General features: G+C 41.9%; 1 long non-coding RNA gene and 1 other non-coding gene across 4 annotated transcripts; one reads left to right on the top strand and one right to left on the bottom strand.

Moving 5' to 3' along the window:
• Positions 1-1,988: 1,988 nt before the first annotated feature.
• Positions 1,989-19,954, bottom strand: LOC110529447 (uncharacterized). Of its 3 annotated transcripts, none has more exons than XR_016497602.1 (7): positions 19,844-19,954; positions 16,032-16,916; positions 14,197-14,268; positions 13,944-14,055; positions 11,139-11,225; positions 8,199-8,350; positions 1,989-2,452 (listed from the first exon to the last, which is right to left on the bottom strand). It is a non-coding gene; the product is annotated as an uncharacterized LOC110529447 (long non-coding RNA). The 3 variants fall into 3 exon arrangements; XR_016497603.1 differs by having other exon boundaries at positions 13,908-14,055; positions 19,844-19,948; XR_016497604.1 differs by having other exon boundaries at positions 16,643-16,916; positions 19,844-19,947.
• Positions 5,921-5,997, top strand: trnav-uac (transfer RNA valine (anticodon UAC)). The gene has a single exon. It is a non-coding gene; the product is annotated as a tRNA-Val (tRNA).
• Positions 19,955-20,688: the final 734 nt, after the last annotated feature.

The raw sequence follows: 20,688 nt of genomic DNA, 5'->3' as shown, positions 1-20,688 counted from the left end.
TACTTAAATTCACACAGGAGACCGGGTAAGACAGGAGAAGTACTCCAGATATAACAGACTGACTCTTAGACTCTTAGGAAGAGTTCAGAAATCAATATTTGGTAGAATAACCCTGATTTCATGTGTCTTGGCATGCTCTCCATCAGTTTTTCACATTGATGTTGGGTGACTTTATTTTATTAACCTTTATTAAAACAGGAGAAACAAGCTGAGAGAGTCTCTTTTACAGTTGTGCCCTGTGATACAACAATACAAACACAGCAATTAATATGAATTTAAAACCAAACAAAATGAAAACATATAAAAAGTACAAGTGTCACGCCCTGGCAATAGAGAGGCTTTTATTCTCTATTTTGGTTAGGCCAGGGTGTGACTAGGGTGGGCATTCTAGTTTCTTTATTTCTATGTTTCTATTTCTTTGTGTTTGGCCGGGTGTGGTTCTCAATCAGAGGCAGCTGTCGATCGTTGTCTCTGATTGAGAATCATACTTAGGTAGCCCTTTACCCACCTGTCTTTGTGGGAAGTTGACTTTGTTTAGGGCACATAGCCTTGAGCTGCACGGTCTGTTTTGTAGTGTTTATTGTTTTGTTCGGCGTCATTTTTATTCAATAAAGGAAAATGTACGCACACCACGCTACGCTTTGGTCCTCTGCCGTAACAACAAGACGGAGATGAAAAATATTTATATACACTTTTATAAGAAAAACACATTACAAAAGGACATCACAGTTTATGCTAAAAGGTTCATGTAATGTGCATTTAAACTGTCTTACAGGCACCAAAACATCTAACTGGAGTTCTCTCTGCAATTCATTCCATGAGTGTGGAGCATGATATTGAAATGCCGTTTTGCCTAACTCAGAGTGAATCTGGGGCATCTCTAGCACTAGCATGTCCTGTGACCAAGTCTGATAAATTCTGTTTGACCACTGGATTGTTGAGTTAAGATAATTAGGAAGTTTCTGTAAGACAGCTTTATAGACAAATATCAACCAGTGTCTGGTCCTTCTAAAAGTCAGGGAGTCCCAGCCAGCCAAAGTGTATAAAAGGCAATGATGTGTGCAAAAGTAACAAAGCGCAACGCTGCATGATACACTGCATCCAATGTCTTCAGTACTGATGCTGATCCATGCATATATAAAACATCCCCATAATCAAGCACTGACATAAGTGGCCTGTACAATTTACGTTCTGTGCTCTGATGACACAGCTTCTTTGCCATCTCAGTTATGAGTTTTAAAAGAGATGATCATCTAACCAAACTCCAAGGTATTTATAGGTGGGAACACATTCTGAAAGACAGCCATCATGGGGAGCGATGTTCAGATTTTCCAATTGTATGCCACTCCTGGAGCAAAAATGTAAGTATCTTGGCTTTGTTTGATGGCTTGTGACCATCCATCTTCCTCTTAATCACATTCCAGAGGTTTTCAATGGGGTTCAGGTCAGGAGATTGGGCTGGCCATGACAGGGTCTTGATCTGGTGGTCCTCCATCCACACCTTGATTGACCTGGCACTGTGGCTTGTAGGCCTCTCCAGGTCTCGCACCCACTGTGAAATTTGGTGATGATCTGGAGTGACTTGAAGATTGCTGTTCACTGCCGCTCCCCATCTAACTTAACAGAGCATGAGAAAATCTGCAAGGAAGAATGAGAGAAAATCCCCAAATCCAGATGTGCAATGCTGATACAGACATACCCAATACGACTCAAAGCTGTAATCGCTGCCATAGGTGCTTCTACAAAGTTTTATAGAAGTGTCTGAGAATTGGGACAAAGCAGTCCAAAACCACTAATGGCAGGTAACACCCATTACCTGTCCTTCACGCTCAAAACTAAAGTAACACGCAAATTGACAGCCTGTAGTCTTAGCCTAAAATGTCAGGTATTCCTTAATTAACAGAGTTGCAAAGCCATATGTGCATAAATGTCTGATTTTTATGAACCTCAATTCATAGCTGGGACAAAGGTTCACGTATAACATTGTAATAACAGAAAATATAGTTTAATATAACTGAAAGTACAGCATGTTCATAAACATCATTTCGCATCGTAATCGCATTGTAATCCACAGGCAATTTGTACAAAAAGGCAAACACTCAATCATGTTACATCGAGACAAAAACGAAAGTAATCCGTCAGCATGGCATTATGGCACAGTAACAATCCATAGTAGTTGGTCCCGATGAAGTCACTCTCTTTAGCTGCCTTGAGAACAAAGTTGTTTTTCTGGTTTGTTTGCCGTTGGGCTGTTTTCTGGGCTGTCTTTGTGGGCGTAGTTAAAGCTCTAGCCCACGGCTTGCTGCTCCTGAGGAAATGCCTCTCCACCTTCAGTACTTCTTCATACACACAGTCAGGTTTCACCCCCAGGAAGAAGGAGAACCGGTCCAGTAGCCATTCGTACATCCTGAGGAGAGTGGCCTCCATCTCTGCATAGTGGTTCTTACAGAACCTGAGGGGGAAACAAAACATTGCAGAAAAACTCAATGAAGTTGGCTAGATTTCCATCCAATTGGCGACAAGATTTTCAAGCGATGATAAGAAAATATGCACATTTTCGCACCAGTGGTGTGTTTCCACCAAACAGACTTGCTGTGGATAATAATCCGTGTTTGACGATGTACTAAACAACATTTACTTTGCTTAAGTTTTCAAACATCGATCATTGTGTCACCAGAATAAGACCCTGGATATTTATTGGAAAGGAGCATCAAGCTCCATCACTGTGCACTTTCACCACCGTGTGAAGTTCATCAATTGATTTAATCTGTAGCCTACAGTTCCTTCAGAAAGTATTCATACCCCATGATTTATTCCACAGAGGCTGAATACAAAATGGATTAAAAAAATTATAATTCTCACCAATCTACACACAATACTCCATAAAGGACAAAGTGAAAACGTTTTTAGAAATGTTAGCACATTTTTTGAAAGTGAAATACAGGATCTCATTTACATTAGTATTCACACCAGAGTCAATACTTTGTAGAAGCACCTTTGGCAGCGATTAACGCTGTGAGTCGTTCTGGGTAAGTCTCTCAGAGTTTAACACATCTGGATTGTGCAACATTTGCCATTATTCTTTTAGAAAATCTTCAAGCTCTGTCAAATTGGTTGTTGATCATTGCTGGACAGCAATTTTCAGGTCTTGACCTAGATTTTCAAGTAGATTTAAGTCAAAACTAACTTGACGACATTCACCGTCTTCTTGGTTAGCAACTTCAGGATAAATTTGGCCTTGTTTGAGGTTTTTGTCCTGCTGAAGGTAAATTCATCTCCCAGTGTCTGGTGGAAAGCAGACTGAACCAGGTTTTCCTCTAGGATTTTGCCTGTGCTTAGCTCCATTCCGTTTATTTTTTATTCTGAAAGACTCCCTAGTCCTTAAGCATTATAAGCATTATAAGCATACCCATAACATGATGCAGGAACCACTATGCTTGAAAATATGAAGTGGTACTCAGTAATGTGTTGTATTGGATTTGGCCCAAACATAACATTTTGTATTCAGGACAAAAAGTTAATTGATTTGCCACATTTTTTGCAGTATTACTTTAGTGCCTTGTTGCAAACAGGATGCATGTTTTGGAATATTTGTATTCTGTACAGGCTTCCTTCTTTTCACTCTGTCAATTAGGTTATTATTGTGGAGTTAACTGAGGATGGATCAACAACATTGTAGTTCTCCTATCACATTACACTATAACTCTTTTGAAGTCACCATTGGCGTCATGGTGAAATCCTTGAGCGTTTTGCAGATAATTTTACAGTATCAGTCAAAAGCTTTGACACACCTACTCATTCAAGGGTTTTTCTTTATTTTTTACTATTTTCTACATTGTACAAAAAGTGTGAAGATATCAAAACTATGAAATAACATACGGAATCATGTAGAAACCCCAAAAAGTGTTAAATAAATCAAAATATTTATTTTATTTTAGATTCTTTAAAGTAGCCACCCTTTGCCTTGTTGACAGCTTTGCACACTCTTGGCATTCTCCCAACCAGCTTCACCTGGAATGCTTTAACAGTTTTGAAGGAGGTCCCACATACGCTGAGCACTTGTTGGCTGCTTTTCCTTCACTCTGCGGTGTAACTCATCCCAAACCATCTCAATTGGGTTAAGGTCAGGTGATTGTGGAGGCCAGGTCATCTGATGCAAAACTCAATCACTCTCCTTCTTGGTCAAATAGCCCTTACACAGCCTGGAGGGACTAAGCGCAAACCAGATTGGGTGGCGTATCACTGCAGAATGCTGTGGTTGCCATGCTGGTTAAGTGTGCCTTGAATTCTAAATAAATCAATCACCGACAGTTCTACCAGCAAAGCACCATCACACCTCCTCCTCCATGCTTCACGGTGGGAACCACACATGCAGAGATCATCTGTTCACCTACTCTGCGTCTCACAAAGACACAGAGTTTGGAACCAAAAATCTCAAATTTGGACTCCGACCAAAGGACAGATAATGTCCATTGCTCGTGTTTCTTGGCCCAAGCAAGTCTATTCTTATTGGTGTCCTTTAGTAGTGATTTCTTTGCTGCAATTCGACCATGAAAGCCTGACTCACACAGTCTCCTCTGAACAGTTGATGTTGAGATGTCTGTTACTTGAACTCTGAAGCATTTATTTGGGTTGCAGTTTGAGGCTGGGAACTCTAATGAAGTTATCCTCTGCAGCAGAGGTAACTCTGGGTCTTCCTTTCCTGTGGCGGTCCTCATGAGAGCCAGTTTCATCATAGCGCTTGATGGTTTTTATGACTGCACTTGAAGAAACTTCCAAAGTTCTTGAATTTTTCCCGATTGACTGACTTTCATGTCTTAAAGTAATGATGAACTGTTGTTTCTCTTTGCTTATTTGAGTGGTTCTTGCCATCATATGGACTTGGTCTTTTACCAAATAGGGCTATCTTCTGTTTACCCCACAACTAGGGTGTTTTTCCTAGCCACCGTGCTTTTACACCTGCATTGCTTGCTGTTTGGGGTTTTAGGCTGGGTTTCTGTACAGCACTTTGAGATATCAGCTGATGTACGAAGGGCTATATAAATACATTTGATTTGATTTGATCTGATTTGCTCAAATGTATTAAGAAGGAAAGAAATTCCACAAGTTAACTTTTAACAAGGCACACCTGTTAATTGAAATGCATTCCATTCTCATAAAACTGGTTGAGAGAATGCCAAGAGTGTGCAAAGCTGTCATCAAGGCAAAGGGTGGCTACTTCTCAAATATAAAATATATTTTGATTTAACACCTTGGTTACTACATGATTTCATATTTGTTATGTCATAGTTTTGATGTGTTCACTATTATTCTACAATTGAGAAAATAGCAAAAATACCTTTTGACTGGTACTGTATGTGTGGGGTACAGAGTTGAGGTAGTCATTCAAAAATCATGTTATACACTACTATTGCACACAGTGAATCTCAGAGTGAGTTGTTAAGCAAATCTTTACTCAGAAACTTATCTAGGCTTGCCATAGCAAAGGGGTTGAATACTAATTGACTCAAGACATTTCAGCTTTTAATTTGTAATTAATTTGTAAACATTTCAAAAAGCGTAATTCTACTTTGACATTATGGGGCATTGTGTGTAGGCTAGTGACACAATCTCAATTTAATCCATTTTAATGTGGAAAAAGTCAAGCGGTGTGAATACTTTCTGAAAGCTCTGTAATAAACTGCATGGTTTCCGGAGTCGTAGTGGGAGGACCACACACACACCATATCATTGTGACTCCAAGTTTACTTTCCACTGTCATCTCACATAATTCATTTTACAGACACAAAAAGATCCCACCATGTCGAACAAACAAATTAACTGTATGTTTCAGCATTCATAAAACTGTACTGAAACTTCCTGTTTCCCTCACAACTGTCATGATTTAGTTTTTTAATACGGTATGACTTTATTCAATGTAGCCTTCCTGTGTTGCTCAGTTGGTACAGCATGGCGCTTACAACGCCAGGGTTGTGGGTTCGATTCCCACGGGAGACAAGTACAAAATGTATGCACTCACTACTGTAAGTCACTCTGGATAAGAGAGTCTGGTAAATGAGTAAAATGTAAAAAGTACACTACTCTAGCCCTGTGCTATAAGTGGAGCACAATACCGGTGAGTTGTGCCTACAGACCAATCTGAAAGAGTTGTATATAACTTTCATGAAGCAAAGGAGATTGAACAGTGGACTGGTTTGTCTCAAGTCCCTGTTTGCTCCTTTCCTTGTGCATATGACAAATAACCAGTGTGTAAACAGCATACGACAGACATCCTGGTCCTCTCATCCAGACCATATTTAAACAGAGCACGTGTCTTGGCCGTTTTGTTTATACATGTACAGTGGGGCAAATAAGTATTTAGTCAGCCACCAATTGTGCAAGTTCTCCCACTTAAAAAGATGAGAGAGGCCTGTAATTTTCATCATAGGTACACTTCAACTATGACAGACAAAATTAGGGAAAAAAATCCAGAAAATAACATTGCAGGACTGAATCTGCAATAGGTAAGCAGCTTGGTTTGAAGAAATCAACTGTGGGAGCAATTATTAGGAAATGGAAGACATACAAGACCACTGATAATCTCCCTCGATCTGGGGCTCCACGCAAGATCTCACCCTGTGGGGTCAAAATGATCACAAGAACGGTGAGCAAAAATCCCAGAACCATACGGGGGGACCTAGTGAATGACCTGCAGAGAGCTGGGACCAAAGTAACAAAGCCTACAATCAGTAACACACTACGCCGCCAGGGACTCAAATCCTGCAGTGCCAGACGTGTCCCCCTGCTTAAGCCAGTACATGTCCAGGCCCGTCTGAAGTTTGCTAGAGAGCATTTGGATGATCCAGAAGAAGATTGGGAGAATGTCATATGGTCAGATGAAACCAAAATATAACTTTTTGGTAAAAACTCAACTCGTCGTGTTTGGAGGACAAAGAATGCTGAGTTGCATCCAAAGAACACCATACCTACTGGGAAGCATGGGGGTGGAAACATCATGCTTTGGGGATGTTTTTCTGCAAAGGGACCAGGACGACTGATCCGTGTAAAGGAAAGAATGAATGGGGCCATGTATTGTGAGATTTTGAGTGAAAACCTCCTTCCATCAGCAAGGGCATTGAAGATGAAACGTGGCTGGATCTTTCAGCATGACAATGATCCCAAACACACCGCCCGGGCAACGAAGGAGTGGCTTCGTAAGAAGCATTTCAAGGTCCTGGAGTGGCCTAGCCAGTCTCCAGATCTCAACCCCATAGAAAATCTTTGGAGGGAGTTGAAAGTCTGTGTTGCCCAGCAACAGCCCCAAAACATCACTGCTCTAGAGGAGATCTGCATGGAGGAATGGGCCAAAATACCAGCAACAGTGTGTGAAAACCTTGTGAAGACTTACAGAAAACATTTGACCTCTGTTATATACCCTTTGTTGGCAATGACAAAGTATTGAGATAAACTTTTGTTATTGACCAAATACTTATTTTTCACCATAATTTGCAAATAAATTCATAAAAAAATCCTACAATGTGATTTTCTGGATTTTTCTCCTCATTTTGTCTGTCATAGTTGAAGGGTAACTATGATGAAAATTACAGGCCTCTCTCATCTTTTTAAGTGGGAGAACTTGCACAATTGGTCGCTGACTAAATACTTTTTTGCCCCACTGTATATTTCTAAATCTCTACATGGCGGCAACAATTAACTTTTTTCTAAAGTGTCATCATTCCTACGACCTATATGTGGGGTGGGGGACTATTTATTTAGCTGAAACTAGATTTAAATCGAGATGGCGAAGATGGGCCCTATAAAAGTGAAACTGAAAGAGCCTGTGAGGCGACAGGTTAGAAGGGAGTCACTCTCCACAGAAATAGAATGAGTAAGGTGGAAAAGAAAGCGGAGGGGAGAGGGTAGCTTGGTAGATTTGATCAGTGCTGACAGTGAAAACATCCCCCATCAGAGAAGAGAGAACACACAGGCCTGCATGACCCCTCTCCTTCACCCAGCACATACAACCGCCATAAGCTCTCAGCAGTCTGGGAACTGGGCACCGTGTCTGTCTGAAGGCTATTGCTGTTGTATACAACATCAGTTAGGATGACACCATCACCTCTGTTTTGGTTCATGCGTGATTCAGGGTAAGGGAGGTCTACTTTGTTCATCACTGAGTCTACTTATGGCGTCTCATGCAACCGGGCACTGGGCCTTACCTGGGCTTGCAGGTCCTCAGGGCTGGGTGCCAGTATTTAGGCTGCAGGGTTGCTCTCCATGGTTTGGTGGTGCAGGCTGGGCCCGGAGGATGTAGGGGCCGCAGGGGAACCAAACAGCTACTGGAAACTCATCTGTAGCTGCTCCGCAACACCTAGAGAAGTTGAGGATGGGGGTGGTTAGTGTGAGAGGGATGATGGTGAGAAGGAGGGTGAGGGAAGAGAGTGTGGTTAGTGGGAGAAGGTGAGGGAAGATGGGGAGAGGGAGGGTGAGGGAAGAGTGTTAGTGGGAGAGGGTGAGGGGGGAGAGGGAGTGGGAGGATGAGGTAATAGAGTGTGGTGTGAGGGTGAGGGATGATGGTGAGAAGGAGGGTGAGGGAAAAGTGTGGTTAGTGGGAGAAGATGGGGAGAGGGAGGGTGAGGGAAAAGAGTGTGGTTAGCATGAGGGTGAGGGAAAACAGTGTGGTTAGTGGGAGAAGGTGAGGGAAGATGGGGAGAGGGAGGGTGAGGGAAAAGAGTGTGGTTAGCATGAGGGTGAGGGAAAACAGTGTGGTTAGTGGGAGAAGGCGAGTGAAGATGAGGAGAGGGAGGGAAAGCAGTGTGGTTAGTGGGAGAGGGAAACGGGGGGGTGAGGGAAAATGGGGTGAAGAAGAGCGAGATTAGCAAAAGCAGAAGGACACTGATAACAGTGCCTGAACCAGGTTACGCCTGTGTATAGCTCCATTCTGTTTATTTTTTATTCTGAAAAACTCCACAGTCCTTAGCGATTACAAGCATATCCATAACATGATGCAGCCACCACTATTGTTGAAAATCTGGAGAGTGGTACTGTAATGTGTTGGATTGGATTTGCCCCACATTTTTGTTGTTGCAGTATTTGTATTCTGTACATGCTTCCTTCTTTTCACTCTGTCAATTAGGTTAGTATTGTGGAGTAACTACAATGTTATTGATATATCCTCAGTTCTTCTATCACAGCCATTAAATGCTAACTGTTTTGAAGTCACCATGAAATCCCTGAGCGGTTTCCAGATGTGAAGGCTCAACTGGTGAGTATGTTATACACAACTAGTGAGTCCATGCAACTGGTGAGTTGTTAAGCACATTTTTACTCCTGAACTTATTTAGGCTCGCCATAGCAAAGTGTTTGAATTCATATTGACTCAAGACATTTCAGCTTTTCATTTTTTATTAATTTGTAACATTTTCAAAAACATAATTATGTGGTAACACTTCACTTGACACACATCATAACACGTTATAATATGGTTATAACACTCATGACACATTTAGACCTGTTGTCGGTGTCATAACCAGCCATAAAATAAATGCAATATACACTACATGACTAAAAGTATGTGGAAACCTGCTCATCAAACATTTCATTCCAAAATCATGGCCATTAATATGGCGTTGGTCCCCTGTTTGCTGCTATAACAGCCTCCACTCTTCTGGGGAAGGCTTTCCACTAGATGTTGGAACATTGCTGTGGGGACTTGTTTTTATTCAGCCACAACTGCATTAGTGAGGTCGGGCACTGATGTTGGGCGATTAGTGCCCAACCTGGCTTGCAGTCGGCGTTCCAAATCATCCCAAAGGTTTCGATGGGGTTGAGGGCAGGGCTCTGTGCAGGGCAGTCAAGTTCTTCCATACCAATCTCGACAAATCATTTCTGTATGAACCTCGCTTTGTGCACGCGGGCATTGTCATTCTGAAACGGGAAAGGGCATTCCCCAAACTGTTGCCACAAAGTTGGAACCACAGAATTGTCTAGAATGTCATTGTATGTTGTAGCATTAAGATTAGCCTTCACTGGAACTAAGGGGCCTAGCCCAAACCATGAAAAACAGCCCCAGACCATTATTCCTCCTCCACCAAACCAGAGACAGTTTGGAACTGTAGTGAGTGATGCAACCGAGGACAGATGCACTCCAGCACTCGTCGGTCCTGTTCTGTGAGCTTGTGTGGCCTACTACTTCGAGGCTAAGCCGTTGTTGCTCCTAGATGTTTCCCCTTCACAATAACAGCTCTTACAGTTGACCGGGGCAGCTCTAGCAGGACAGAAATTTGACGAACTGACGGTGCCACATTGAAAGTCACTGAGCTCTTCAGTAAGGCCATTCTACTGCCAATGTTTGTCTATGGAGATTGCATGGCGGTGTGCTCAATTTGATACACCCTTCAGCAACGGGTGTGGCTGAAATAGCCAAATCCACTAATTTGAAGGGGTGTTCACATGCACTATATATACAAAAGTATGTCACAACCGGTGTAAATATGGGTCATGACAGTGTATATATAAGTTATGTCAGCTGTTATGACACTATGACATGGTTATGACTGCATCATAATGTGTTCTGACACCAGGTGTCAAGTAAAGTGTTACCAAGTATTGTGTGTAGGCCAGTGACAAAAAAATCTCAATTTCATCCTTTTGAAATGCAGGCTGTAACACAACAAAATGTGGAAGAAGTCAAGAGGTGTGAATACTTTCTGAAGGAACTGTATAGGCCAGTAAGTGTAGATAACAAACATTAGCATGTTGTTTGTACCAGCTCTGTACAGCCCATTTGCCATACACCGTAAATAGTGGACATGAGGCAGCTCTTTTTATTTTGGGTCTGAACAGACTGATGCGAGTGGCACATACATCTCCTTTTGAGGACAATCAACTTGTATTTCTTCAAAGGCTAGTGAGGTTTCTGGGGGCAAATTTTATTTTAAAGGCGACTTATTTTAACATGTACTTTATTCCACTTTATACAGAAAGTTGTGAAATAGAGAAGATGGATGAAGGGCTAGACAGGAATTTAACCCTAGTTTCCTGTGGGGAGAAGTATATGTGATTATATGTTATGCGTTACCACTAGACCACAGGCTCTGCACAGCCAACTTTTGAGAGAGAACATTGAAAGAACCAGTTAAAAATTAGAGGTGACTCACCTGGCTATGTTGTCCTGCTGTCTCTGTCTGTGGTCAGGGAAGACTGCATGATCCTGTACCACCTCCTCAGGTTAAAATTGTTCCCATCTGGCACACAGACAGGGAGGAGGACCAGACAGAATTTAGGACACTTGATCCTTGCAATGTCCCACAGAGAAGACTTCCCCAAATAAGAGGCCATTTACTAACTATTCACATAACGGGCTACTGCTAGGAACTCATAGACTTTGTTTAAGTCTGTCATTATGGACCCTTCTCAGGAGGTTGGAATTCTCTCAGATTATTTTATTACCACAGAAAATAGCAAGTGGAAACTCTAGCACCTCTGCAACCACACGTATTTCAGCCCAGCCATGTAACCTACTCTCACAAATATAAAATGGAGCATTGCAAGTGATGTCCCGGTAGTCAAAGGAGACCAAAGGATTGCAGACCAACAGCAACATTCCTCCGTTCCACAGATAAGACTGCACCACAATGTTCACTCTTAATTACGTTAATTACACAATGTACAATGAGTACAAATTACAATAATCTAACAATGATAAGACAACCTGTTGCTAATGTGTGAAATACATACAGTTGAAGTTGGAAGGTTACATACACCTTAGCCAAATACTTTTGAACTCAGTTTTTCACAATTCCTAACATTTAATCCTAGTGAAAAAACACTCAATTAGTATTTAGTTGCATTGCCATTAAATTGATTAACTTAGGTAGCCTTCCACAAGCTTCCCACAATAAGCGGGGTGAATTTTGGCCCATTCTTCCTGACAGAGCTGGTGTAACTGAGTCAGGTTTGTAGCCTCCTTGCTCGCACACGCTTTTTCAGTACCGGCCAAAAATGTTCTATGGGATTGAGGTCAGGGCTTTGTGATGGCCATTCCAATATCTTGATTTTGTTGTCCTTAAGCCATTTTGCCACAACTTTGGAAGTATGCTTGGGGTCATTGTCCATTTAGAAGACCCATTTGCAACCAAGCTTTAACTTCCTGACTGATGTCTTGAGATGTTGCTTCAATATATCCACATAATTTCCCTTTTTCATGATGCCATCTATTTTGTGATGTGCACCAGTCCCTCCAGCAGCAAAGCACCCCCACAACATGATGCTGCCACTCCCCGTGCTTCACGGGTGGGATGGTGTTCTTCGGCTTGCAAGCCTCTCCCTTTTTCATCCAATCATAACGATGGTCATCATGGCCAAACAGTTCTATTTTTGTTTCATCAGACCAGAGGACATTTCTCCAAAAAGTACGATCTTTGTCGCCATGTGCAGTTGCAAAACGTAGTCTGGCTGTTTTATGGCGGTTTTGGACCAGTGGCTTCTTCCTTGCTGAACGGCCTTTCAGGTTTTGTCAATGTAGGACTCGTTTTACTGTGGATATAGATACTTTTGTACCTGTTTCCTCCAACATCTTCACAAGGTCCTTTGCTGTTGTTCTGGGATTGATTTGCACTTTTTGCACACCAAAGTTCGTTCATCTCTAGGAGACAGAACGCTTCTCCTTCCTGAGCGGTATGACGGCTGCGTGGTCCCATGGTGTTTATACTTGCATACTATTGTTTGTACAGATAAACGTGGCATTTGGAAATTGCTCCCAAAGATGACCCAGACTTGTGAAGGTCTACAATTCTTTTTCTGAGGTCTTGGCTGATTTCTTTTGATTTTCCCATGATGTCAAGCAAAGAGGCACTGAGTTTGAAGGTAGGCCTTGAAATACATTCACAGGTACACCTCCAATTGACTCAAATGATCTAAATTAGCCTATCAGAAGCTTCTAAAGCCATGACATAATTTCTGAAATTTTCCAAGCTGTTTAAAAGCCCAGTCAGTATGTAAACTTCTGACACACTGGAATTGTGATACAGTGAATTATAAATTAAATAATCTGTATGTAAACAATAGTTGTAAAAATGACTTGTGTCATGCACAAAGTAGATGTCCTAACCGACCTGACAAAACTATAGTTTGAAATGTGTGGAGTGATTGAAAAACGAGTTTTAATGACTCCAACCTAAGTGTATGTAAACTTCCGACTTCAACTGTATTTAACAAACTGATGAAACCAACGAAGCAACTACATTATATAAACAGTTAAGCATGCACCTTCAGAGGCCTTCCATTGCATTAGCGTAAGCCCTTCCAGACATATGTAAATACATGTTTTTTCATCCTCATTCATCCAATTCGTGATAGCAAAATAAATAATCCCACCTAGCAATTCCGAAATCAAATATACTGTAACTCAATTATTTTGAGAATTTTCTGAACAAATATTATAGGAGAAAATTCAGCTTGAACTTTTTTAGCAGAATGTAAAATACAGCATAGAACAAATTGCATTGAACGTTTAAAAGGAGAAAAAGCGCAGTGCGATCCCATTGGCTGCTGATTAATCGATACATTGTTGCACTGGTGTATTGCGGACGCACGTGACAGGCAGAGATTAGCACAATACCATCCTAACATATTTAGCAGTCTTTTCCCCGGCCCTGCCCCACTTTTTTTGCGTGCCATTCCGGACTGGTCTAAATTGATAGTTAGGCCATTGGGTGGGGGCTTTCCCATGAGTTGGTTTAGGGGGGTGTTGGAACAGAATCTGATGGTTGCTGTCTGTATATAATGTGTAATTTTGGAAGCCACACTGTCAGCTGTCCAGTACGCTGTGCTATGAATTGAATCCCGACCTTAGTCTTTTTTAAAACATCTTACATTATATAACATGCTACAACAGGTGCCCCATACTCAGCTACCTATGTCCCTACCCTGAGCAGGTCTGCCAGGGCCAGATGGCACATTACCATGGTCTTGGGCATGCTCATCAGCCCCTGCTCCTCCTCTGGTGCGGGGTCAGGTAGGAAACAGCATCCACAGAGCCAGAACACACTGAGACACTGTCATCACTGATGTGTCCTGTGAAACACACACAGGAAAACTCATGTGAGCACATGAAAACATACACAAAAGCACCACACAGATGCAATGCACACTCAGAGATAATGACTAGTGTGCTGGGATTGGCTGTTCAGTGTGTGTGCGTTTGGTTTACTGTACCTGAGACAGAGCCTGCTCCACTGGCCCAGTTCCATCCCCGTCTGTTTTACTGGCAGTCATAGTCACTCATCACTGACGATTATTGGATGTTTATAAACGTTAAAACACAGCGTTAGAATTATAGTTCACAAGAAGACTGACATTTCAAATTCCGCTTCTTGTATATATCTGCCACATATGAAAATTACCTGGCAAAGAGTTGCCTCAGAATACAACTGCGTGTCCTGAACGAGTACATACGGACACGGATTACGATGGGACCGTTGTATCGGGAACTGCAGGCCTATAGACAAGACTGCTGCTCAACCTAGCCATGCAGGGACGCTAAAGTGACATTTTCCAAGCAAACGATAGAATTGCCGATTTCAAGAAAAAAAACAGGTGTCTGGAGAGACCCAGTGGATAGAGGCATTTTTCAATATGTTCCCTCTATTCTAAACTCTGACTGACGTGGGTTATGTAGACATGGCTCACATACATAAATTCTTGGGGTCACATCTGAGCAAAACTCTGCTCAAATTCGAAGATTACTTCCCCTCGCAATCTGATCCACGCCTGGGAAAGCAGTGGATACGTAATCCGTTCACCAGCACTGAAGAGACTCACAGCTTGTCACCAGTTATTGATGATAAACTATTGGAGCTGTCCTGTGACCAAGGCCTGCACGCTCGTTTTAATGAGATGCGCCTGTTCACATTCTGACTGTTCAGCAGCAGACGCGATATGGCAGAGTTGAAGTGAATCCCCTTTCATTCTACCTACTTATGTGAGACCAGATTCTCTCTTGCTGCAACAAAATACTAACATAAAAAACCCTCTGGGGTCTCCCTGGCACAAAATAGTTTGAGAAAGGCTGGTCTATACTATAGGCCTAGGCTACACGAAGAGCACAGGGCAAAGCTATGTTCCTAAAATAATGAACTTCCATCCCAAGTTTTTGCGCTGCTGAGATGGTGAATATAAAACTAGGCTACACTGCATTACACACTGCAATGGATAAGGCGTTCCCTATCAAGAGGCCCGTCCTGCAATGCTCTTGCTGAAGTAAACTCCTTTGTGCTGCGGCTGCCTAACCAATGACTGTGCTGTGTACGGTGGCACTTCAGGAGGCCAGTCAATATATATATTTAAAAAATGCAATATCTGTTCACGCGGACTAGACCTACTGATGTCCTGTTTCGTTTGAAAGGGAGAGCGTGAAGAGGATGACCTCATTCTAATTCATTTTAATATAAACATTTGTTTAGTTGCCCATAATGAAGCTATTTATCAGAGTTATTGACCTCAAAAAGCCCTGAGTAATTTACATACATTACTTTGCAGCCGCGGAGATGGACAGCGCATGGGTAGTAGGTAAATATAAGAAGACCTAATTAATTTAAAGTCTTCATTTTAATTTGACTTTAGAATACTAACAAGAGTGCTTTGTTTAAGAACCTATTCATATTCAAGAAATAACAGGTAAGCCTACCTGTTTGACAGATGAATTTATAGTCTAGCATCCATAGATTGTCAGCCAATCACTTCAGTGACCATGCACTCCTTAAATATCTGCGTCAGTAAAGAGCTTGCTGTGTTAAGGTCAAAACAAGTCTTGAATTGAGGACTTATGTGAGGGTGCTGTGGCTTATGTGAGGGTGCTGTGGCTTTTGTTGAAGAAAATGACTAAAAGCATAGGCCTACATCTTGATCATTTAAGATTTCTAAATAAATTCAAATGGACCTGATTATATAAAGCGATCTATAATGACATACATATGCTACACCGAACAAAAATAAAACACTGGTCCCATGTTTCTTGAGTTGAAATAAAAGATCCCAGAAATGTTCCATACCTACAAAAAATGTTTAGCCCAGGACCTCCAAATCCGATGAGCGGGAGGGTATTTCTGTCTGTAAGAAAGCCATTTTTGTACAACTCATTCTGATCAGAATGAACCAAAAAACACCTTACTGAATTCACTTTTAGAAGCACGAGTTTGGCCAGTCTTTGGTTAGAGGATCATGTGGTGCGCTGTGCATGCCTAGTTGAATTTAGCCTAGCAGATGCTCTTATATTCCCATACCCTAATCAGTCAACACATCTATTTTGTAACAATATCATGGACTAAAATAGAACACATTTGAAAATGATAGTTCCCCCAAAAGAAAAGAGTTTCAATCAGTCAAATTAATTTTTAAAGCCCTTCTTACATTAGCTGATGTCAAAGTGCTGTACAGAAACCCAGCCTAAAACCCCAAACAGCAAGTAATGCAGGTGTAGAAGCACGGTGGCTAAGAAAAACTCCCTAAAAAGGCCAGAACCTAGGAAGAAACCTAGAGAGGAACCAGGCTCTGAGTGGTGGCCAGTCTTCTTCTGGCTGTGCCGGGTGGAGATTATAACAGAACATGGCCAAGATGTTCAAATGTTCATAAATTACCAGTAGGGTCAAATAATAATAATCACAGTGGTTGTAGAGGGTGCCGGTCAGCACCTCAGGAGTAAATGTCAGTTGGCTTTTCATAGCCGATCATTCAGAGTATCTCTACCGCTCTCGGTGTCTCTAGAGAGTTGAAAACAGCAGGTCTGGGACAGGTAGCACGTCCGGTGAACAGGTCAGGGTTCCATAGCCACAGGCAGAACAGTTCAAACTGGAGCAGCAGCACGACCAGGTGGACTGGGGACAGCAAGGAGTCATCAGGTCAGGTAGTCCTAAGGCTATGGCTATGGCTCAGGTCCTCTGAGAGAAAGAAAGAAAAAGAACATACTTAAATTCACACAGGACACCGAATAAGACAGGAGAAATACTCTAGATATAACAGACTGATCCTAACCCCCCTGACACAAACTACTGCAGCATAAATACTGGAGGCTGAGACTGGAGGGATCGTAGACACTGTGGCCACGTCCGATGATACCCCCGGACAGGGCCAAACAGTGCATTACAAGTGTATACTGTGCATTTGGAAAGTATTCAGACCCCTTGACTTTTCCCCCCCAAAAATGTTGCAGCCTTATTCTAAAATTTATTAAATCGTCATCGCCACCCCCCCTCAATCTACACACAATACCCCATAATGCCAAAGCAAAAACAGGTTTAGATATTTTTGCAAAGTAAAAAAACAAAACAAAAACAGATATGACAGTAACATAAGTATTCAGACCCCTGTACTCAGTACTTTGTTGAAGCACCTTTGGCAGTGATTAGAGCCATGAGTATTCTTGGGTATGACACTACAAGCTTGGCACGCCTGTATTTGGGGAGCTTCTTCCTTGCAGATCCGCGCTCAAGCTCATTCAGGTGAGATGGGGAGCGTCGTTGCACAGCTATTTTCAGGTCTCTCCAGAGATGTTAGATCGGGTTCAAGTCCAGGCTCTGGCTGGCCCACTCAAGGACATTCAGAGAATTGTCCCGAAGCCACTCCTGCATTGTCTTGGCTGTGTGCCTTGGGTCGTTGTCAAGTTGGAAGGGGAACCGTCGCCCAATCTGAGGTCCTGAGCACTCTGGAGCAGGGTCTCATCAAGGATCTCGCTGTACTCTGCTCCGCTCATCTTTCCCTCAATCCTCCCAGTCCCTGCGTCTGAAAAACATCCCCACAGCATGATGCTGCCATCACCTTGCTTCACCATGGGGATCGTGCCAAGTTTCCTCCAGACGTGATGCTTGGCATTCAGGCCAAAGAGTTAAATTTTGGTTTCATCTGACCAGAGAATCTTGTTTTTCATGGCCTGAGAGTCCTTTAGGTGCCTTTTGGCAAACACCAAGCGGGCTGTCATGTGCATTTTACTGAGGAGAGGCTTCTGTCTTGCCACTACCATAAAGGCTTGATTTGGCAGTGTGCTGCAGAGATGGATGTCCTTCTGGAAGGTTCTCCCATCTCCATAGAGGAACTCCAGAGCTATGTCAGAGTGACCATCGGGTTCTTGGTCACCTCCCTGACCATGGTCCTTCTACCCCAATTGCTCAGTTTGGCCAGGCGGCCAGCTCTAGGAAGAGTGTTGTTGGTTCCGAACTTCTTCCATTTAAGAATGATGGAGGCTACTGTGTTCTTGAGGACCTTCAATGCCGCAGACATTTTTTGTACCGCTCCCCAGATCTCTGCCTCGACCACATCCTGAGCTCTATGGACAATTCCTTCGACCTCGTGGCTCGGTTTTTGCTCTGACATGCACTGTCAAGTGTGGGACCTTATATAGACAGGTGTGTGCCTTTACAGATCATGTCCAATCAATTGAATTTACTACAGGTTGACTCCAATCAAGTTGTAGAAACAGCTCAAGGATGATCAATGGAAACAGGATGCACCTGAGCTCAATTTTTAGTCTTATAGCAAAGGGTCTGAATACTTATGTAAATAATAAGGTATCCAAATTTCTAAAAAAAAACTGTTTTTCTCTTTGACATTATGTGGTGTTGTGTAGATTGAGCATTATTATTAATTTTTAAATACATTTTAGAATAAGGCTGTAATGTAACAAAATGTGGAAAAAGTCAAGGGGTCTGAATGTCAGAATGCACTGTACCTGATGATATGTGGCTGCCGTGTGAAACAATGAATGGCTATTTCTCTAATTCATTGATGATACTTAAGTTGTAACTGGTTCTGTTGTGCTCAACTTTTACATTTGATAGTCTACGTTTGGAACAGTGCTAAAGTTGTCTCTCTTCTTTTTTAACAATAGCCTGAAAAATAAATCAAAACGTCTCTGGTGCTGCAGCATGTGCTCATTCGTTGTCATGCTTTGTGGTATTCTAAAAGTTTCTGCTCGTCTCCAGTCATGTAAAATGACCTAGAATTGCATGACATGCATTTATAAAAATGCATTTTTTTTCAAGGACCGGCAAAAATAAGATGATTGATTCAGGCAGTGCTAACCTTCTGGCTACTTCATTTTGTAAGCATTGCATGGCAAAGAACAGTTTCTACAACTTTTATTGGTCCTAGGAGTGAGTGTAAACGGTAGATATGTTTTGTGCAATCCACTTTGTTTTAATTCTTATTTTGGGTATGGGAGAGGGTCGGGTACAAATATGTCACATTTGGGAGGAACATTCATTTCAGAGATCCGATTGTCTGCAGGTATCCCTCATTATAAATAATATTCAGTCCCTATGCGACATATGGTCAAATCTGCCATTGAATTCTTAAGTTTCGTTTTAGCCCAAAGACCGGCAGATGGAGAGAGTCGTCTCATCTTAGCGTCCAAAGGGAATCCATGTAGTCGGCTATACACGCCTATTCCCCGTGGTCCGGTTCGTACAAAAAAACATTCATGGTGGTGGAAAATGTTGTTTCATAAAGAATGTATGCATATTTTCCTGTTTTTTCGCCTTTGCAGTTTGAATTGAATGTTTTATGTACAAACCGGTCCATATATTTGGATGGTAAAATGAAATGACTCAAAATCGCCATCTGTCGGCTTATGGGTTAGCTTCATATTCGCTGCTAATAAATGGGCAAGAGCCCAGTGAAAAATCTGCGTTTGAAAAGCGTTGTTTTGCATGCAATTATTAAAACGTTCAATCACACCTGTGGCAGAGAGGCTTAAAAAACATGCGGCCAGTTGGGCTGTAACGGCAAGGTTAGACACAACAAGATAATATATATTTTCTGGCGAATCTAAAAGTGGTGAAAATTCTATAAGAAGTTATACTGTATAACCTACCGTTTATTCCTCGTCCATTTTCACACACTTTAGTTTGTTTCACTTCAGAAATTAACACATCGGTTTGTTGTTGTAGAACAGGAACTTCCTGTGTGTGTTACCAATAAATCCATCCGTCAGGAAACAACATTATTTTAGTGTGCAACACAAGCATACAATTTATTGCCAAAAGGTTTTTAACATAAATGTTTTTATTTCGAAATTGTATAGACAGGTGTCTATACAGGTATTGTACAGGTATTGTATAGACAACGCTATATCTGAACTACAGAGGAATAAAGCTACAGATATTCAATATCAGAAATGTGTTTTAGCCAGTACTCATTGAGGTGGATTGCACTTGTAGTCCAATGTCTGATGTTTCCCTATAGAGGGCAACATTGACTGGCGCAGAATGAGAGCCCAGTGTACTGTTGTAGCTTGTAAGAATGTACTTTTTAGTCATTTAGCAGACTGTTTTGTACAATTATGGTTAAGTGCCTTGCAGAATGACACATAAACAGATCTTTCACCTATCACCTGAGTCATCCATTACAGTAATTGCTATCCTTGTCCATACCCCACGCCTCAGCTCTAATCTACCCTGCTTTACTTGATTTTTTGTCATAAACTATTTCTGGTGGTGGTGTGTGTGACAGGATTGGAGTTAGCACCATGTAAACCGCAATAAAGATGAAGAGAGGGTGTGTAGGTAGATTCATTGTTTGGTAAATCCATTTGTAAGCATGAGTTTAGCTTGAGTCAAACATTCATTCAGTGAAGCGTTATCTTTTTAGGATAATTAGAATTCTTCTTACTCCATTTAATCATGCCAAGGTCTATACATAGGACCCATATGCCCCTGA

This window comes from Oncorhynchus mykiss, chromosome 8 (assembly GCF_057628025.1).
Source record: "Oncorhynchus mykiss isolate SJ-2025 chromosome 8, ASM5762802v1, whole genome shotgun sequence".
In the NCBI taxonomy this organism is placed as follows: Eukaryota; Metazoa; Chordata; class Actinopteri; order Salmoniformes; family Salmonidae; genus Oncorhynchus; species Oncorhynchus mykiss.
Note: the sequence above shows the minus strand (reverse complement) of the source record. Positions and strands in the feature narration are given on the sequence as shown.